This window comes from Cupressus sempervirens, chromosome 5 (genome assembly GCF_028749045.1).
Source record: "Cupressus sempervirens isolate cs-2001-9-10 chromosome 5, ASM2874904v1, whole genome shotgun sequence".
Classification (NCBI taxonomy): domain Eukaryota; kingdom Viridiplantae; phylum Streptophyta; class Pinopsida; order Cupressales; family Cupressaceae; genus Cupressus; species Cupressus sempervirens.
In genome coordinates this window covers 772,855,627-772,875,227 of record NC_143122.1, presented here as the reverse complement: position 1 = coordinate 772,875,227, position 19,601 = coordinate 772,855,627, and the positions used below count along the sequence as shown (strand labels likewise).

Genomic DNA, 19,601 nt, shown 5'->3' with positions numbered 1-19,601 from the left:
TCCTAGGATCCCTAGGGACATATTAGAATCATTCTTATTGGTCAAAAGGCCTTCGACCCATTACATGATGACATATGTCCCTAAGGGTCCTAGGACCCCTAAGGACATATTATATTGCTTCATATGGATCAATGGGTGTCATAGGTTGACCTATGACCCCCATGGACCCATTACATGATGACATATGTCTTTAGAGGTCCTAAGACCACTAAGAACATATTAAAATGCTTCAGATGAGTTAAAGGGGGTCATAGGTTGACCTATGACCCCCTTCGACCCATTAAATGATGAAATATGTCCCTAAGAGTCTTAGGACCCCTAGGGACATATTAGAATGCTTCATATGGGTCAAAACTATGACACCCTTCGACCCATTACATGATGACATATGTCCGTAGGGGTCCTAAAACTCCTAGGGACATTAGAATCATTCATATGTGTCAGAGGGGGTCATAGGTTGAACTATGACCTATTATATGATGACATATGTCCCTAGGGGTCCTAGGACCCTTAGGGACATATATATTAATATATATATATTATAATTATAGATTATAATGCTAATAAGATAATATATTATAATATATTAATAACATAGCTAATAATAATAATATATTATAGATTATAATAATAATATATATTAATAACATACATACATACATATATAATATATTAGGTTATTATGTATAATATAAATTATATTTATAGATTATAATAAGAATAACATAATATATTATTATATATTAATAGATTATATGTTATATCTTGACATTACGTTATTATATATATATCCATAGTAATATAACTGAAATAATTTATAAATCATAAACTATAACTCCCAAATTCGGTTTTTCAATATTACTGGCATCAATTTCCAACATATTCTCTGTCCCTACAGACCTGACAACATCACTTTTTGAGTTTTTTTTTTCACGAGTTTTACAAAGAGGCGCTTTTTGGGGCCTAACCAATCAAAAAAGTTCAAAAATATAACATTAGGTGTTTGATAGTGTCATTTGAATGGGGAGTAGTAGTCATTGAAAGGCTAAATGCAAAAGGAAGATATGCAATGAAGACATTGCGACATTTAGGGAAAGGGACAAAAGGGAACACCTAAGAAAAAGATAAGGTATGATAAATATCAACCAAGTTGATGATGAATTAGTTGAAGGTGAAATCATAGAGTCAGATAATGAATATGTTCAGTTGGGGAATGAAAATATACCTATTGAAAATGATAATGCCGAAATTGAAAATTTAGAGAATGAAAATTTTGAAGACGAAATGCTACCAAGTCATAATCCAAATTACATAATTGACCATATCGAACATGACAATGCATAGGAACCTAATGCAGAAGAACATTACATATCTTCTAATTATAATCGACACAAAGGTTCTAAAACACCAAAATAGATAATTGAAATTGATGAAATGATTATTACTAGTTTGGAAGAGAAAATATCAGAAAGAACCATTCAGTTATGGGCTTCAAGACTATATCAGATATTTTTTGGCAACAAGATAGTGGTAGAGAAATGTCAACTTTTCATGCACTTATTAAAGATGCAAAAGATGAGACCTATGATTTCCAAATTGAAGATTGGTGTCAATAAAAAGTTGGAAAGAAATGCCATTATTGTGAAGAATCTTTTCAGTGCTCTCAATAGCATTGAGAAAAATAGCAAGGAGAAGGATAATAGAGCTGCTCAAAGGGTTATTACAACCTCTTTGGTAAGTCATCATTTGAGAAAGGGTAGATATATGAGACAAACTTGTATTGATTTGAATCTAAATCATACTACTTTGAGAAGAGCACTTAGTCGACGAGAGAAAATTGATGATCCTCTTCAAAATGAAACATGGGCATTTAGTGGGAGACTTTCATGTTTTGATCAGAAGCTATTCGATGATGTGAAGGAAGAAATTACACAATTTTGGCACTCTAACTCACGAGTATCACCCAATGTTAAAGCTATGTTAAAGTTGAGAATTGGCATCAGAGACTGCACGCCACATCCTAAACACTATTTGGAGGTAAGCCAAACTATATTGTTCAAACAATTTAGAGAGAGTCATCCAAGTCTTGATATATCACAAAGGGCTTTTGAATCTTTGAAGCCATTTTATTGTTTGCACTCAAAATTTAAAATATATGTTGTTGCAAATATCATGTTGAGTTTTCTATGCACCATGAACTACTACGCTCCATCCATTCTACTTTTCATTGTAAAGAAATGTTGGAGGATTGTGGGGCTAGTGGGCTTCCAAAATCATCAAGAGACTTGCTAGATCAACTTTTATGTTGTAGAGTTGATGGTTGTTTCTTTTATAGAAATGCTTGCTTAAATGAGAAGTGTTCAGAATGTGATGGCTTATCCAAGTTTGACACATGTTTCAGTGAGGGGTGAGAATAAGATCTTGGAAAGACAATAGTGAAAAAAAAGGTATATGAAATGGTGAATACACATTGAATAGTGGAGGTGAGAGCTATAGATGTGAATTGGTTGGAAAATATATCACTATGGCTAGTTTTATTTTAGATTTCAAGGTAAATCTTTTTTACAAGTATGCAAGACATAGTCACAGGTCTCAGTGGTTGGATCAACAATTTAGAATGTGTAAGGAGACTTTTCCCATTGGCACTATTATATCAATTGTTGATTTTTCTGAGAACTACACATTGCAACCTCAAAATGAGACACAATCTCAGTACTACAACTCCATTCATATTGCTATTTTTTTTCACATAACATATAGACATGCGCCTGATAGTGCAGAAGATAATTGAAAGATTATTAGAGAGTATAATTTTTATATGAGTGATGATAGATCTCACTCTCACGAGTTTGTGCAACAATTTTTCAAGAATTATTTTGATTTCTTACATGAGCATGCAATTTCTATAGATAGACATATCATTTGGTGAGATAATTGTATAGGTCAATTCAAGAATGCTTGCATGTTTTATTGGTTGTGTAGGATGCATGTAGAGAGAGGGGTGCCTCATATTTCGAGTGTTTTTGAGTCCAACCATGGAAAAGGGGAACATGATAGAGTAGGGGCATGTGCGAAGAGAGCTCTAGTTAAGGAGCAATTGAAGATTTCAGCAGTAGAGCTTCTTGATGCTCGTAGCATTGTTGATTGGTGTAGTTTAGCATTATCATAGGGGCGAACTCTTGATTCAATGGTATGTAGGTTCTTTTGGTTGGTTGAGGAAAGGTCCATAGCTGATAGATAAGATTGTGCTATAGTGAGAGACTCATAAAAAATGCATTCATTCTGAAGCTCTGATTCTAGTACATGGACCATTTGGACACGATAACTAACTTTCTTTTGTCCTAGCTTTTTTCAGTGTGATTGGGATCACTGTGAGTCAAGTGAGTGGGTCGACACATGGGCTCCACATTATCTTACTCCATTTTCTATCATACCCTCTATCATAAATGATGACATGGAATGTTCACTTGAGCATAACCATCTATCAAATCTACTTCAGCTAGGACATGTCTTTGCATTGGTTGCACCATAGGGGAATGATGAGAAATCCAATTATTGGTTAGCACGTTGTGTAAGAGGTAAACAAAAAATTGCACAAGTGATCATAGATGATGATGGATTCACATATCCTACTAGTTTAGTGGTTGTTTGCTAGAACATGGTTGCAGACATACATGTTTAGAAGGAATGGAATTTCTGCATTCGAAGACTATTAGAAGCACAAAATAATTCTCATATATTCATATCTTTTTTTAGCAACAAATGTAAAGTTGTTGAAGCATCAAGGAAGACCAAAAGTAAAAAATTTTTTTACTATTGCTAATGCTAATCATAAAGCCCTGTTGGAGACCTTAAAATAGAGAGAGGACCCTATTGGAACACTCGACTAGGTATATTTACTTCTTATGTTATTTCCTTCATAATGATTCAATGAACTAATGATTATCTTGTTTAATACAATAAGTTACTAATTTTTTTATGATATTGGAATGTAGGTACATCATGAAGAGTTGGAGGGGGCTGATATTGGGGAGAATTCCTAAGATTTATGATGTAAAATGTGAACTTTTTTTTGTATATGGTTTTTGTAATAATGAAAAAGATAGGTTAAATTAGTTGCACATTCTAATTTGTATTTTGGTAGGCTCTTTATAAGGAATTATAAGAGGAAGATATTGAACAAGTTCTTGCAAATCATATTTGCATGTGATACAAGGCTATAAAGACAATTTTAAGAGCATTTATAACTATATAAAAGATAATTGCTTGCAGATATCTTATTACAAGTTTGGCTTTTTCCTTATTTGACATAAAGTTGACATTATGATTATTAAAACTATTTTTATCAAACTAATCAAATAAGAAAAATTTAGAAAGTATGGATGAACAATTAGAATACTTGATTTCTTCCATTTTGCAACCAATCATGGCATTTGAAAGCATAAAGAGTCATAATATTGTATAATGTTTTGAAAGACTATCATATTGCAAAGTTGTAAAGGATCATGAGATTGGAATTTTAGTAATGGCTAGGTTTGCATAGGGTAAGTGAGTCATTAGATAGGTCCTAATAAGGTCTCATAATAATCTCAAGTCAATTCATAAGTTGAAACATTCAATAAGTCACTTAAAATTTAGCTTATTGCTCTAGAAAATTCAAATATTAAATGTAACGGCTACATGAGCATTTTGGAGGGAAACTCCATAGTTTAAATTTTATGAAGGAATAGGAAGCGAAACCGATTGGAGGTGGTTATTAACCATCCCCTGAAACTTATAAATAGTGTTTGTAGGGACTGTAAAGGCAATATGTATGGACTAATTTAGAACTTTGAATAAAAAAGATTGGATTTTAATAGCAATTTGATGGTTCTTTAGAGTTTCTAAGTTCTTTATGGTATTCTAATGCATTGGTGCATCTTCTAAGATCTATAAGGAATTTTAGGACCAAGTTTTTATTTCATTTTTGAAGGGTTATTCATCTAACTTGCTGATTGTTAGCTGTAGCAGTCCTTTTCATAAGCATTTTGACAGTTTTTTCATCTAATCATGGTCATTCCATGAAATTTTTACCTGATTCTTCATGGAATTCCATTTTCCTAACATGAATGATGTCTTCTAACCTTGAAATGATCAACTACCCAGAATAATTGGTGGCCACCAAACATAAAAGGGTGACAACAAGGATTGAAAGTGAGGGTACAATCCTATAGGAAGAGATTTTCCTTAAAGAGGGTAGTGTTTGTGAGTTGATTCAGTTTATGGTGATAAACCATAGATTTCTAAATTTTAAATTAGTCCAAGAAGTCTTGGCACGTGTGAGATTGGTGATGCCCTGGGAATAAGGGTTTTGAGAAGGTGAATTAGGGCTTTTGGGGTTAGGGAACCCATAGACTGAAATTGAGAGTGGATTTTTCTAATTGAAGTCATTTTAGGAGCCTATGCAAATTTTGGATTCGAGATCTTAAGTCCTTCTAGTGGTTGCTTTTTAAATGCATCTTTTCTACATTGTTAAAAAATAGATGTGTGAAAGTTCATTGATATTTTCTAAAGGAAGGGTATCTAAGTATTATATATGTTTTGTGAAAGGATAAAGGGTATCCAAAAAATCCATTTATTCAAGGATTCTTCTAGAAAAAAATAAAATTATCCACCTATTTGTCTTGCTATTGTCACAGAATTGTAAAGTTGCATAGACAACATTTTGGCATATTGTGGATTTTGGCTTGAAAACTATTGAAACTCAAGGGTAAGTGTTGGAACATGGTGAATATGTAAAAAAAAAACTCATCGAAGCCTTAAAGCCTCTTGGAGTTGACCATTTGTGGGATTTGACCATTAGGACCTAGAAGGGTCACTTGGCACATTGTTACAAATTTGCTCATTTTAGGTTGTTACTTGGGTCCATCACCCTGTCCTCTGCATCACTTGTATATTGTCAAAATTTGGGACTAAAGCAACATGTTGCATTTGATCCTCTCCATAATCATCTTTATGTTCAAGTGCATCATGGTTCATAGTGTTTCTCCTTTTTGTTGGTTCATCATGGTTACCATGCATTATTACAACCATGCCAACTCTTCCTCCATTGGTTACCATGCTTAGAATCATTTAAAAAATTGCATATACTCTGAATTTTTAGTAGCAAGGTTCTCAAAAAAAACTTTTACAATACTATAAAAATAATCTTCTAAGCTTTGGTTAGCTACCATCTCCAAATGAGCTATTCATTAATATGGTGATTTAACATCATTCTAATATGTTGAGCTCTTAGGCCCACCCCTTGAAACAAGAGTAAAATTGATAAGAATTTCTTTGCATGCACTCTTAAGCCTCCCCAAATGAACTAGTCATTACCAAGGTGGTTCAACATCACCCATTACTGTTGAACCCTTAGGCCCACCCTTCCAACTGAGAGGAAAACTGGTTCTTAGTCCAATAAGATTAATGAAATACAAAGAACACTAGTGCAAAGCACCTAATCATTTTTATTTTCTTGATGTAATAAGGTCTAGGGATAGATCTAATGATCTCCCTATGACCATCCACATATGTAATGGACATAAGACCCCATGGTGCAACTATAAGCCTTGGCCATCAATTGGTCCAATAAAGTGGATTTTTGGTAAATTCCATATTTTTTAGGCAAGTCTAGATTTTTAGAACATTATTAGGGTCCCTAGGAGTTTTTAGAGTCCATTTGCAATCAAATTTGCAATAAAACTTGTCTTAGCACAAAAATTGCAAAAAGTTGCTTAGCAACTTTTGCAATTTTCTTGACAACTTTTCAAAATCTAACTCCTAGCAGCTAGAATTTTTTGAATCATCAATTCCATTAGCTCTAGGTGGGTAGGTGAACCCTAGTGACACCCTTGTTCTATCCACGGAGACCATCCATCATCTGCGGCCACCCCGTACTGAGGAGTCCCCAAGGTTCTCTAAGTGCGTTTTGAGGTTGATCTTTCAAGGGTAATAACTCAGAGCTCATGAGGGCTATTGATGAACTATCACATGCTATAGGATAGTGATGTTGAGGCCTAAAATAACCTATCTCATTTTTGAGATATCACATTCCATTTGGATTTGGCACAACGATCTCACTCGCTGCCAAAACTCGTAGTGTGCCTCAGTTCATAGGTGCACCATAGCGTAACTTTGAAATCACCGATCTTGGCATAGAATTGTTAGTGCCATTAGCTTTAGGTGGGTAGGTGAACCCTAGTCACACCCTTGTTCTAGCCACGGTGACCATCCATCATCCACAACCACCCCATACTGAGGAGTCTCCGAGGTGCTCTATGTGCATTTTGAGGTCAATCTTTCGAGTGTCATAACTTGGAGCTTGTGAGGACTATCGATGAACTATTGAATGCTATAGGATGGTGATAATGAGAGCTAAAATGAACTGTCTCATTTTTGAGAGATCACATTCTGTTTAGATTCGGCACAATGATCTTGCTCGATGCCAAAACTTGCAATGTGCCTTAGTTCATAGGTACACCATAGTACAACTTTGAAACCGTTGATCTTGGCATCAAATCGTCAGTGCCATTAGCTCTGAGTGGGTGGGTGAAGCCTAGTCACACACTTTTTCCAGCCTTAGAGACCATCCATCATCCATAACCACCCCAAACCAAGGAGTCTCCAAGGTGTTCTAAGTGCATTTCAAGGTCAATTTTTCAAGGGTCATAATTTGGAGCTTGTGAGGACTATCGATGAACTATCAAATGCTATAGGACAGTGATTCTCAGACCTAGAATAACCTATCTCATTTTTGAGAGATCACATTCTGTTTGGATTCGGCACAATGATCTCCCTCGATGCTAAAACTTGCAGTGTGCCTCAGTTCATAGGTGCACCATAGCGCAACTTTGGAACCGTTGATCTTGGCATCGAATCGTTAGTGCCATTAGCTCTGGGTGGGTGGGTGAACCCTAGTGACACCCTTTTTCTAGCCACAAAGACCATCCATCATCCTCAACCACCTCGTATCGAGGAGTCCCCAAGGTTCTCTAAGTGCATTTTGAGGTCAATCATCCGAGGGTCATAACTCAGAGCTCGTGAGGCTTATAGATGAACTATCAAATGCTATAGGATGGTGATGCTGAGGCCTAAAATAACCTATGTCATTTTCAAGAGATCACATTCTATTTGGATTCAGCACAATGATCTGGAACACTAAAGGAGGAGGCATACTCAATCAACAAATATGAGCTATCTGCTTTACTAGACGTAAAGAAATCTTCCTGATTCCATCTGAATATCAGTAGTTGATACCATCTATAAGAACGTAACTATCAAGAATAAGGGAAAATTCATGATCTCAAACATTTAATATTTACCTTCAAGACTTAGATGGTTGCCCCATTTTTGTGGCATGTATGGCTGAATCATTTTAACAGTGGAAATCTACCATCCATTTTTTGATGGACTCAGCAGTAACTTCATCATTTGAAGCAAACATTTAGACTAAATTTTCCCTCAATTGACTAGCCAAGAAGCCAAGGAATTCAAATCTTTTGTTGCCTATTGTAATGTCTTCCTTCAAAATTGACAATATTCTATCATATACTTGTGATCTTTGTGGTCTTGCATGAAAACCATATTCAGTTTTTGCAGTCAAAGCATTTGAATGAAGCTTATTAAAGTCCTCCAAAAAGGAGACTTTGAGGATATCATCGACATACTTTGAAAAATGCCTTGTCACTCGACTTGAAATATTCAGGTCGGGGCCCAAAAAGTAGACCCTAGTCCAAGTAACTAGGGCCCAATGGAATTTCAATGTGCCATTATGTCTAGAAATTGTCAAAGACTTCAACTGATTTTGACTAGTTTGCAACTTTTTTACTTGATTTTGAAGCCATGTTTCTGGGTCAAAACATGTAGACTTCAATTTATGCAATTCTATTAATCCCAGACATATGTGCAAAGCTGATTTCTTCTCATTATTTAGCAAATCAAAAAAGTGACAATTCAGTGTTGGGCCACTAAGTATCCCACAATGAATAAGAGAGTTCATTTGAAACAATATCTCATAAGGCGCATTAACACCCTTTGGAACATTAACAATTGGAACCATACGTGGAAAGGGAGAAAATGAATTGCCATTTTCTATAATAAGTTTCTCTATCATTTCTCTATGCAAAGGCAAGCTTTCAATGATTTTAGTAAGCTCGAAACCATCAGGAAGTTTTAGACAAAATGCATTTGACTGTCCAATACTATAGAATGCTGAGAAATCTATTGTCCTACACTAGATAATCTCAATTTCCTCTTTGCAAAATTTGTAAGGATCCTAGTCAACTATCAAACATGATCTCTGCACTGCAACCTTCTTAAAAATTCTTGGACCATATTGCCACTGCAACAAAAACAAATAACATCACATGTTAACTTTTTTAGCATTCTACTCCAAGTTTGCAAGCACCATAATATTTGTAATAAAAAGACAATTGTGTGTGAAATAGGAGGTTAATTTAAAACGTTGCCTAAGTAGAAAAATTTGATATCCCTAAGAAATTGTATACCTTTTTTATAGTTTGTGATAACAATTGCCTTTTTCTCATTTAACAAATGCTTAGTTATCAAAGGTGGGTGTGATAGAAAGTCAGCATGTAAGTATGCTTAGAAAAGGGTTAAGTAGCCAACAATAAGTAAGAAGGCTGAGGCGCTTCTTCGAGAATCTAGCATCATGTGTTAGTATTTAAAGTTACAAAAATTACTTATATATCTTCTATTCCTAATATTATCTATATAAGTCACACATCTTTTTTATGTTATTACAGTTTATGTTTAAAAGACCAAATATATGTTAAAAGCATTTGGTTAGCTCAACCACTTAGAATAAGATTTTTCTAGTGCCAAGGACATTGAGACTAAATATTGAATTCATATGATATTAATTTTTAAATGGGCTAGTGAACTGACTGATTTTGATCTTGAAAATTTTATGGTTAAATAGGTTTTGAGTTAGAGTAGTACAAGGATGGACATTTTAAAGAAGTTTTGTCATCTATATTAGCATTGCCAAAATGCAATAATTGCTAAATAGACCATACATTCTTATAAGTCATAAATTTGTACAAACCACTACTCATATAATATGAATCAATAATAAAAATTTGAACTATAATATACCATTTATTAATAATGAAAATATCAAAATAGACCAGCATATCCATAGACAAAGTACTCAAATATATATCAAAATACATAGATCCATATACAAAATGTGGTTGATCATGCCATCAGAATGTGTATAATATCAATGTTTCTATATAAAATGTGGAATATGCCATCTCAAAATGTCTCATGATGCATCCTATGACAACTATACTATCCTAGAATGCTAGTGGATGATCAAAATGCAGCCTCTTCATTGCACTAGGTGGATCGGATGCATCCTACATAAACAAAAATGGACAACCCAAAGTTAGACTACTAAATTTATATGATTCTTTGTATCTAACATTGAATTACTCAAATGCATCATGATATTTTTTGTAATGAAGATTTATACTATCAAAATTTCATAATAAACACCTCTCTTGTTGACCTCCTACACCAGTTAGGAGTCCTCTCATATGCCCTAGGCAATACTTCTACCTCTCTGATTGTGGGCTGTATAAGTTCAAATATGTTTGTCAGATGAATCTACAATTTAAAATATAACATTATAATACATAGCATGCTAAATTTATAACATATTTAATCATGAATTCAAACTACAACCTACTATTGTAGGCTCCTCCTCAGGAAAGAGTGGCCGCGTCATCAAATCTACATAACTCTCCCGTCAGACCTCATGTGCACTAGGAGTCTCCTATGAGATACAAAATAGTAGTTTTTAATATCATGGAAATAAGTTTTGAATTTATTTATGAAGATAAGGATAATAAAAAATAAATGATAATTATACATACAATGGGGCTCTTAGTGTGAATGGAAATCCCTGATGGTCTACGACGTGAAATCTGCACATGCTCATCGCCAGTAGCCATGCCGTATATACAATAAAGAATGTAATTAAATGGGATTACCACAAACATGTTACAAGAATGAATTGATATTTAATCAAATAGAAAGCACATAATTACCTTTCCTTTTTTAATTCGCGCTGGCTCACCCCTCGCAGTTTGTCCCCTTGGGATAGGTGGTACCTGCAAGATAAAAGAAAGTTTAGCAACCATATATGCTACAATAGAAAATAGAAAAAAAAATGCCAACACAACATAATGTATCATAGATGTCTCAAGTCCAAATGAAATGGCCGAGAGTGTAGCATCATCAATTTGTCTGAGCTCCTGCTTGGTCATCAACTAAACATGAATGAAGATCACATACATATAAAAGTCAATATGGCTTAAAAATTAAAATTACTCTATTATAAAAATTAAATTTAAATTGCATATTTCATAACAAGAAATGTATACACATACCGACAATGAAGGAGTCCATGCCTCTGCATTCCCCTCCTCTCTCGCATTAGGGTCTGTAGCCTCTGCACGTGTCTCTGGTGTATCCTCATCTAATACAAAATGATACTCAGGAAGGTCACCTATGGGACCCAGGAAAATATTCTTGCATGTAATGCAAGTTTGAGCCACACAAACATGTGATGAGCTAGCCGATGATGAACTTCCACCAGCATTATCAACACAAGGAGGTAGGACTAACCTAGCCTGAGATATCATTAGGCTACTTAGCCTATGAATGGCTCTGATGGTCTGAGAGTTAGGCTCTATCATAACATCTGGATACTACACTTAAGGAGGAGGGGAGATATCAATGGGGGGAAAAAGTGCTAGCTTTCTTCTACTGGGAAGAGGGTCTATCCTGAGGAGCTCCTAGTCCTAAGCCCATGTTGGGCTTCATGCTCCAATAGTTCACTTTAAGTTTCAACACAAATTCTGCATATAATTTTTTAAGGAAATAAAATGGTATGTCTAAATTTTCATGTGGAGGGATATCAAAGACCATCCACCAACAATCCCAAAAGTTTGCATGCATGGCATCATTTAAGCACCATTTAATCGATAGTTTGGAGTTTTTTGGGTCTACTAGTAAACCCATTTTCGGGTTTGCAAAAAGGCTAGTCAAATCATCTTTGGTTATGCTGAGGGCCACAACCTCATCATAATCCAAACCATCATCAAACATCTCGTGCATTTCATCACCCCAATGAAGAGTGCCATTTTGTTGGTTTGTAAGGGTTTCAATGTTATCCACTATGGTGTTTAACGTGGATAACATAGGAGCCAATGTGGGTACATTATTATATGTTCTATCCAAACCTCTCAACTTGATGAGATTTTCATTTATCAAATCCTCAATTTGAGGAGGGTTTTGAGGGGGTAGAGGATCATTTGGTAGACGGTTTTGTGGGGGTACTGGATCATTTGGTGAGGGGTTACGAGGAATATTATTCCTTGCCTCAGTGTCATCATTTTGATCAACCATTCCTATTGAATTGCAAAATGTAATATATATTTTTAAAAAACCTTAATTTTAACCATTAAAAAAAAAAAACCCTAGATTCAACTAAAACAAACAAAATCATGCTAAAATCTGTTGAATTTGGATTTAAAATGAGTTGAAAAAACAAAAAAAATATGCTTTGATATCCGATATCTAATTGTATATCTGATATCTGATTGTCGTGCAAATATTGGCCCCCAAATATGCGAAATAAGGGCCCATGGGTCTGATTTTTTTAATATGTAATGTCATAGATATAGGATATCCGATACGAATGACATATTATATTTTATATAAGATATAAGATATATCTTATATTTTGTATGATATTTTATATATAATATATTACATTATATTATATTTTATATTATAATATTATAATTTATAATATATTATACTTTTTTATTATATATTATATTATAATATATTACTTTATTATTATTATATATTATATTATATTATATTATATTATATATATATTTATATTATATTTTATATATATTATATTACATTAATATATATTATAATATAAAATAAAATAAAATATTATTATTATATTATATTATTATAATGTATTATATTATATTATAATATATTACTTTTTATTATTATATTATATTATATTATATATATATATATATTACATTACTATATATTATAATACTAAATATTATATAATATTATTATAATATAATATTATTATTATATTATAATATTATATGATTATAATATAATAATAATAATATTATATTATAGTATAATTATTATAATAATAATAAATTATATTATATAATATTAAATAATATACTATACTATTATAATATAATATTTTTATATTATTATAATATAATAATAATAATGTTATAAGTCATTGATTATCGAATATCCGATATGTGATCACATATCTGATGTCAAATCGAATATCTGATAAGGCTCAGTCTTTCCTTCCAGGTTTGGTACTTGGATAGGTGGGAAAAAGTTAGAGCAGATTTTGAAGCACTTTTAGACGTCTTGAAACTCTATTTTTTTCACATCGCCACTTTTTCGCACGTCATGATCTTGCACATACCCACTATACTCAATTATCCAGAGATCTTATTAGATGTGTTTATTCATGATGTATATTCTTTGAGCTTTTCATACCCTGTGACTTGTACAATGAATGATTATGCATTATGGGTGACATCTTATGTAATTGTATATTATTTCATTGGATTCATACTTGTTTTTATTCTATGATGTTGATTTTGTTATGTATTTGATTTAGTATTAATAAAATTTATGTATGTGATTCAACATCATGTAAACCCTTAAGAGATGTAACCCGTTTATGGATTATTTTTATGTATGTGAGTTATTGCTTCCACTATATTACCTCTTCTTGTTATAATCTTTAAAAAAATAATTTTTTACAAACTTAGTGAAACCTTAGGTTAATTTCTTTTTTTTCCTTGGCAAGGCATTACATCTGGTATCAAAGCCCAAGTTTCTACATTGGGAACTATGGGTATATTGGAATTCCACTAGATGACAACTAGTTAAATTGAAATAAAAATTAAACGACTATATGTATCTATTACAACTTGATCACTTTGAATTTCAAACTTAAATTCTTGAAACATAGAAAAAGGCAAAAATTAAATAACTCTTGAGTTGGATTTCAAACACAAATCTTGTGGTCGTGCTTTAAGGTGGTATGCCTTTGTTGATTTTATGAGTATTTTTGTTGTTCTTTCTTGGATGTTGTAGGAGGATGGTTAGACTAGATTATTTGTTAGAGGTCATAGTATAGGCTGAGGTGGAGGTTGTGGGAGAGGTGGACATGATAGTTCTATGTCAACTAATAGAGAGAGTCTTGTTCAAGAAGAGAATAGGGAGGAAAGCCATAGAGAAGAGCAAGCTAACTCAGAGGAGGCTAATATGAGATAGATAATGAAAAATATTCTAGAGTGCCTACCTCCTCCAAAGGTTACTAATTAGGATGAATCACATCATGCTAGGAATGAGAGAGGTAGAGATTTAGGAGTCCTTTAGGAGACCTCTATGGTGATAAATAAAGGTCATCCAAGGCCACTCAGATGAGGAACCTATAGAGGTCCATGATCAAACCTTTCAATGGGGTTGGCACATGATATGTGGTATAGTGGTTAATTACCTTATGTAGATTTTTTTTGATGTTGGACTCTAACTCCAATATCAAAGTGAGGTATGCCTTCATACACATAGAACCCTTTGGGGCTACATGGTAGAACATTGAAGAAAAGAAACTAGGTGTGGATATGAGAAATGTTACTTAAGAGTTATTCCTTGAAAAAATTTGTGATCACTTGCTACCAGAGGAGTGACACTAGCAGAGGGAAGATGAATTCCATCATCTAGGTTAGTATACCATGAACGTGGAAGAGTACGAGCTAACATTCTATGAGCTCATGTCTTATGTATAGACAAGTGACATTTCACCACTGATGGTCCTATTGGAAATATAAGAGGAGTAACTAAGAGGGGAGGGGTGAATTAGTTAATAAAAAAAACAAATCCAAGATCCCTTAAGATGTCAATACAAAAAAATACAATACAAGTCCAGAAACTCTACTAAAACTAAACTACTATTGTTACTCAATTAACATAGAACACTCGGTTAACATTAACAATTTACTGTTACTTGGCAAGTATTAAAATATCAACTATTACTCTATTAATACTGAACCTGAAGATCTTACTATGTTAAGTGTGATTAACCTTAATTAACTTAGTTGCATACACATAAATGAAATATCATGAACACAAGAGACACTGAGATTTGATGTGGAAACCCAATTTGGAAAAACCACCACTTACAACTAGTTACTAATTTTCACTCTTCTAAAGTGAGCCCTGTTAAGAGCTGATGGGGACACAACCCACGCACAAAATGGACACAACAGAAAAGGGGAAATTATATTAACTGGAAAAATAAGCTAGTACAAACAGTACAAAGAAAATAAACTTCAAAAAATGCCCTAAGGGCTTACAATAGCATAAATTTGGAGATAATTTTCTCCTTTCAGTACCTCCTCTCAAACTCCACTCCGAACTGCCTTTTACAATGCCAGAAATCTCCTTAAATAGACCCCGGAGGGTTGAGGACTAGGAATACATTCTAGAAAGTGCTAGCAGGCATCCACTGACCAAATAGAAGGTTCTAGAAGCTGTGTTAGAAGTCGACGCAAATCTAGAAAAATCCAGAAACGGTAACCAAACTTTCGGGAGGCATAACTTTTGAACCGTAGCTCCGATTGACGAATTGTTTACATTTTTGGAAAGCTCTCGAAGCCTTCTATAGCCCTATGGACCAGCTTCACTCATCCCCCATGTTTTGGGCCTTTTCAAGGTCATTTAATGCCCCTAACTTGACCTTGAAGCATTCTTAGGAGGTCTCCAAAACTCAAAAAACTGCAATAACTTTCAAACCGTGGGGCCTTTTGACCTGATTCTTTTTCTGGAATGCTCTAAATTACAATTACATTCATCTAGCCAATGTATACCTCCTAGTTCACCAAAATGATGGTTCAATTACATACTCCTATTTTTTTGGCATTTACATGTATCCCAAGGTGTTCAAATACTCTATCCTAGAACACTAATAGTGGAACTGTGAGAGTTGGAACCTTTATTTGACCCAAATGGGTATCCAAAAATGAAAACACATTGTCATGCCCAAACTATGAGGAAAAAAACACAAACTTTTTAAAAAAAAATTTTAAATTATAATAGTGCTCAAAGTTCGATAAGGTTAAATTACATTTCAACAAAGGATTCTCTTCATTACATCTTAAGTTACATATCTTGAGAAGGAATGAATCGTTAAACCAATATCGACATTTATTTCATTTGAACTAATCTTAACACAATAGATTTAAATTTCCTTTATAACAATATAATTAAGATAGATTTAACATTTATTACATAGCATCTTTTATCTTATATAAAGTTAACATTATAAGAAATTTTTTTTAATCAAGTTCAACTAGATCAAGTTCAATTACAAATCTCATAGACAATTATCGATTTACAATTTAATCGATATTGAAAAGTCGCTAAGAAAAAAAAACAATTAACTAGAATAAAACATATTATATATTAAAATTTATTAACTTTAAATATTTTGACTACTTTAACACAATAACCAACTAACAAAATCCTACTAAAAATCAATTAACAACTAACTAAATCTAAATTTGATCTAATCATAAGCAGAATAAGTGACTAAATTTTAAATGAAGCTTAAGTTTAAAACTTAAATAAAATTAAGACTAACTAACTAAAGCATAAAACTATCTAACTACCCTTTAGATTAAACTAAATAATATTAAAAAACAAGCTAAAATAACTTAATATAAAACTAACTACATTTTCATTACAAAACTATATTAAAACTAACAACTATCTAAATCATTTAATATAACACAAATCTAAATACATAAAATAAAACTAACTAACTAACTTAATCTAAACTAACATCTATCATTAACTTATTTAAAAACATACTAACTACAATTTAACAACATAATATTAAACTAACCTCAACTAATACTCATCTAAACAAAAACATCAAACTAACTCTTATTAAACTAAAACTAATATAAAACTCCTCACATTTGATATGAATTAACTAACTATCTTTTAATAACAAATCTACTAACAATTACTAATAATAAAAGAATAGCAACATTAACATAAAGTAATTTAAATTACATTGACACCAACTAACTATAACAAAAAGAATACTAACATATCATAACATATACTAAACTAAACACTAACCTACCCATACTAACCTATACTAACTTCTAACACTACTCTCCTAACTTAACTCCCACTCCATGTCCCTTCCACCCACAAGTCACATCAACCTGCCAAACCCCCTGCATGCTGTCCCACGTGACTGACTGTCTTGCGTCAGTCCTATCTTGTCCCCTCCCACCCTCCTAGTCATAAAGAGACCCAAGTTGACGTGGGAGCTTGGTTAAAAAAATTTCTTGTTTTAAAAAAAAAAACAAAACAAACTTCCCATCCAAGCAAAAAGGTGAGCGCTAAGTTTAGCAAAGTAGAAGAGCGATGGGACATGGGGATGGTACAAAATCCCAAGGCCATAAAAGTATACTCAAAACGCATGGAGGGCAAAAAGGTGAGTAAAAAGGCTAAGACAAAAAGAGACTTAGCAACTCACATGAAGATGCTAGTAGACCCAATTAAAACATCTGCTCATCCAATGTACTAGTTACATGGGTCTCAAACACAATGCAAGGAAACTCCATTGCATTTCCATGTAAAATTAACTACTGGACAGAGGATAGCGTGAGGGTACAGGGTGATGTCACCAAAATATAATTATATTGACTTGCATCTCCAACCTGCGCCCAACTTTTGGAGAAGGGAAGAGTGATGTCATCATAGGGAAAAGAAAGATAGAAAATTTATTTGCTGATTGGAACATGGATGAGTTAAAAGTGATAAAGGTTATTGGTAAGGGGGCGGGTAGATAGGATGCAAGAATAATAGGGTTATATAATAATGTGTTTAAATTTATTTAGGTGACTTGCTAACCCAAGCAAGGTAGGGTCACATAGTCACATTATCCTTTTTTAATGACTATTATAAACTTTAGAATTTAAGAGCCTATTTCCCATACAAAAAATAGCATCCTGTAGGTGGATGTTTTTGAGAGTCTTGTTTCCTCCTTATGCATTTTTATTTTTATTTTTCTTGGGATGACTTTTCTCCCCCAATTAAATTTCTTTTAAGATGAAATTTGAAATGCTAACAAGTTATCAATATTACCTAGGAACTATAACTCCTAATGCTTCATATGGTTTGCAACACGAAAAAAAATGCATCCATTAAATCCATTAAGTTTATAAGGTAGGAACTAAGAAATTATATTATATCTAAAGTAGCTTAATCTAAGAACTAAATTTCTATTTCAACTTTCATTTGTTCTTGAATTGGAGATCCATGCCAAATAAACTTAAGATCAATCATTCCATTCTTTTCTCATTTTATCTAATCAACACTAATCAAATGAATGTGATTTTGAAATTGTAAGAATGCCTCAACAAAAGGGTAAAACATCACTATATTCACTTTCTGATAACCACACACATATAACCAAATTTCAAGAAATATCATTTGCAAGGATATTACTTAAATTATCTTTTTCTATTGAACCACCTAATTCAAAGGCTCTGCCGGGAAAGAACTAGGAAGAAAACCCGGAATCGTTTCCATTTCAACAAATTTGAAATACAAAATACATAGGATATCAATCCCAAATTTTCAACAATATAAAAGAATTTTCTTCATGACCCTCATCAAGGGATTTATAATGTTTTTTGCAACACATCTCTAGAACCATGGAGGAAACAAATATCTGATCGGGTGACAACCAAGCATAACCAAGAGACAATCAAACATGCATAATCATACATGGTTTACACAATAGGATTCACAATCAATCAAAACTAGGGAAAGGTGGATTCTTCCAACCAGGAGAAGTCAAGCACAACACCAAACAGATGCTCAATCAGGGCTATAAACCAAGAACTTTCGTTCTTCCATTTCAACATACCATAATCATATAAGGTTTGTGCTGATAGGTTGGGGCCCATAACACCCTACCCTTTATCCCTCTTCTCATCCTGAGAAGAGACTCTACACTGGTTGGAGTCTGACTAAATAGACCTTTCCCAAAATTGGTCACTTTTGCCCTCTCCAATGGTGAGTAATACCAAAACACCCATGCAAGAAAAATCTCAAAATTGCTAACATAAAAATGAAAGGAAATCATCCAAAATAACATGATTTTCAAATCTTCCCAACATACCCAAAACCATACAAACATTCAAACAACAACAAGGTAGCATAAGCATGAAACAAGAATAAAATCTGAACAAGGGGGATGACAATTCCTACCTGCACAAAGAGGTAATGGCAAATGAATAAGTTTGAGTAGAGCTTCCCTTTCCTTGTTTCAATCTTCAAGAACTCCTCTCTAAATGTAGAGATTGGGTAACCACCTCCACTAGTCCAAGAAATGCCTCTAAATAAGCTTCAAACTCAACCACCCAAAAGGATCAATAACTACA

The 19,601-nt window shown here is 33.2% G+C and overlaps 1 long non-coding RNA gene across 1 annotated transcript in view; it reads left to right on the top strand.

The window, feature by feature from the left end:
- LOC149558209 (uncharacterized) overlaps positions 1–4,273 on the top strand; it is a 53,599-nt gene extending 49,326 nt beyond the window's left edge. The window contains exon 2 of the long non-coding RNA XR_016364999.1: positions 3,996–4,273. This is a non-coding gene — a long non-coding RNA (uncharacterized LOC149558209). The remainder of the gene's footprint in view (positions 1–3,995) is intronic.
- The last annotated feature ends 15,328 nt before the right edge of the window (positions 4,274–19,601 follow it).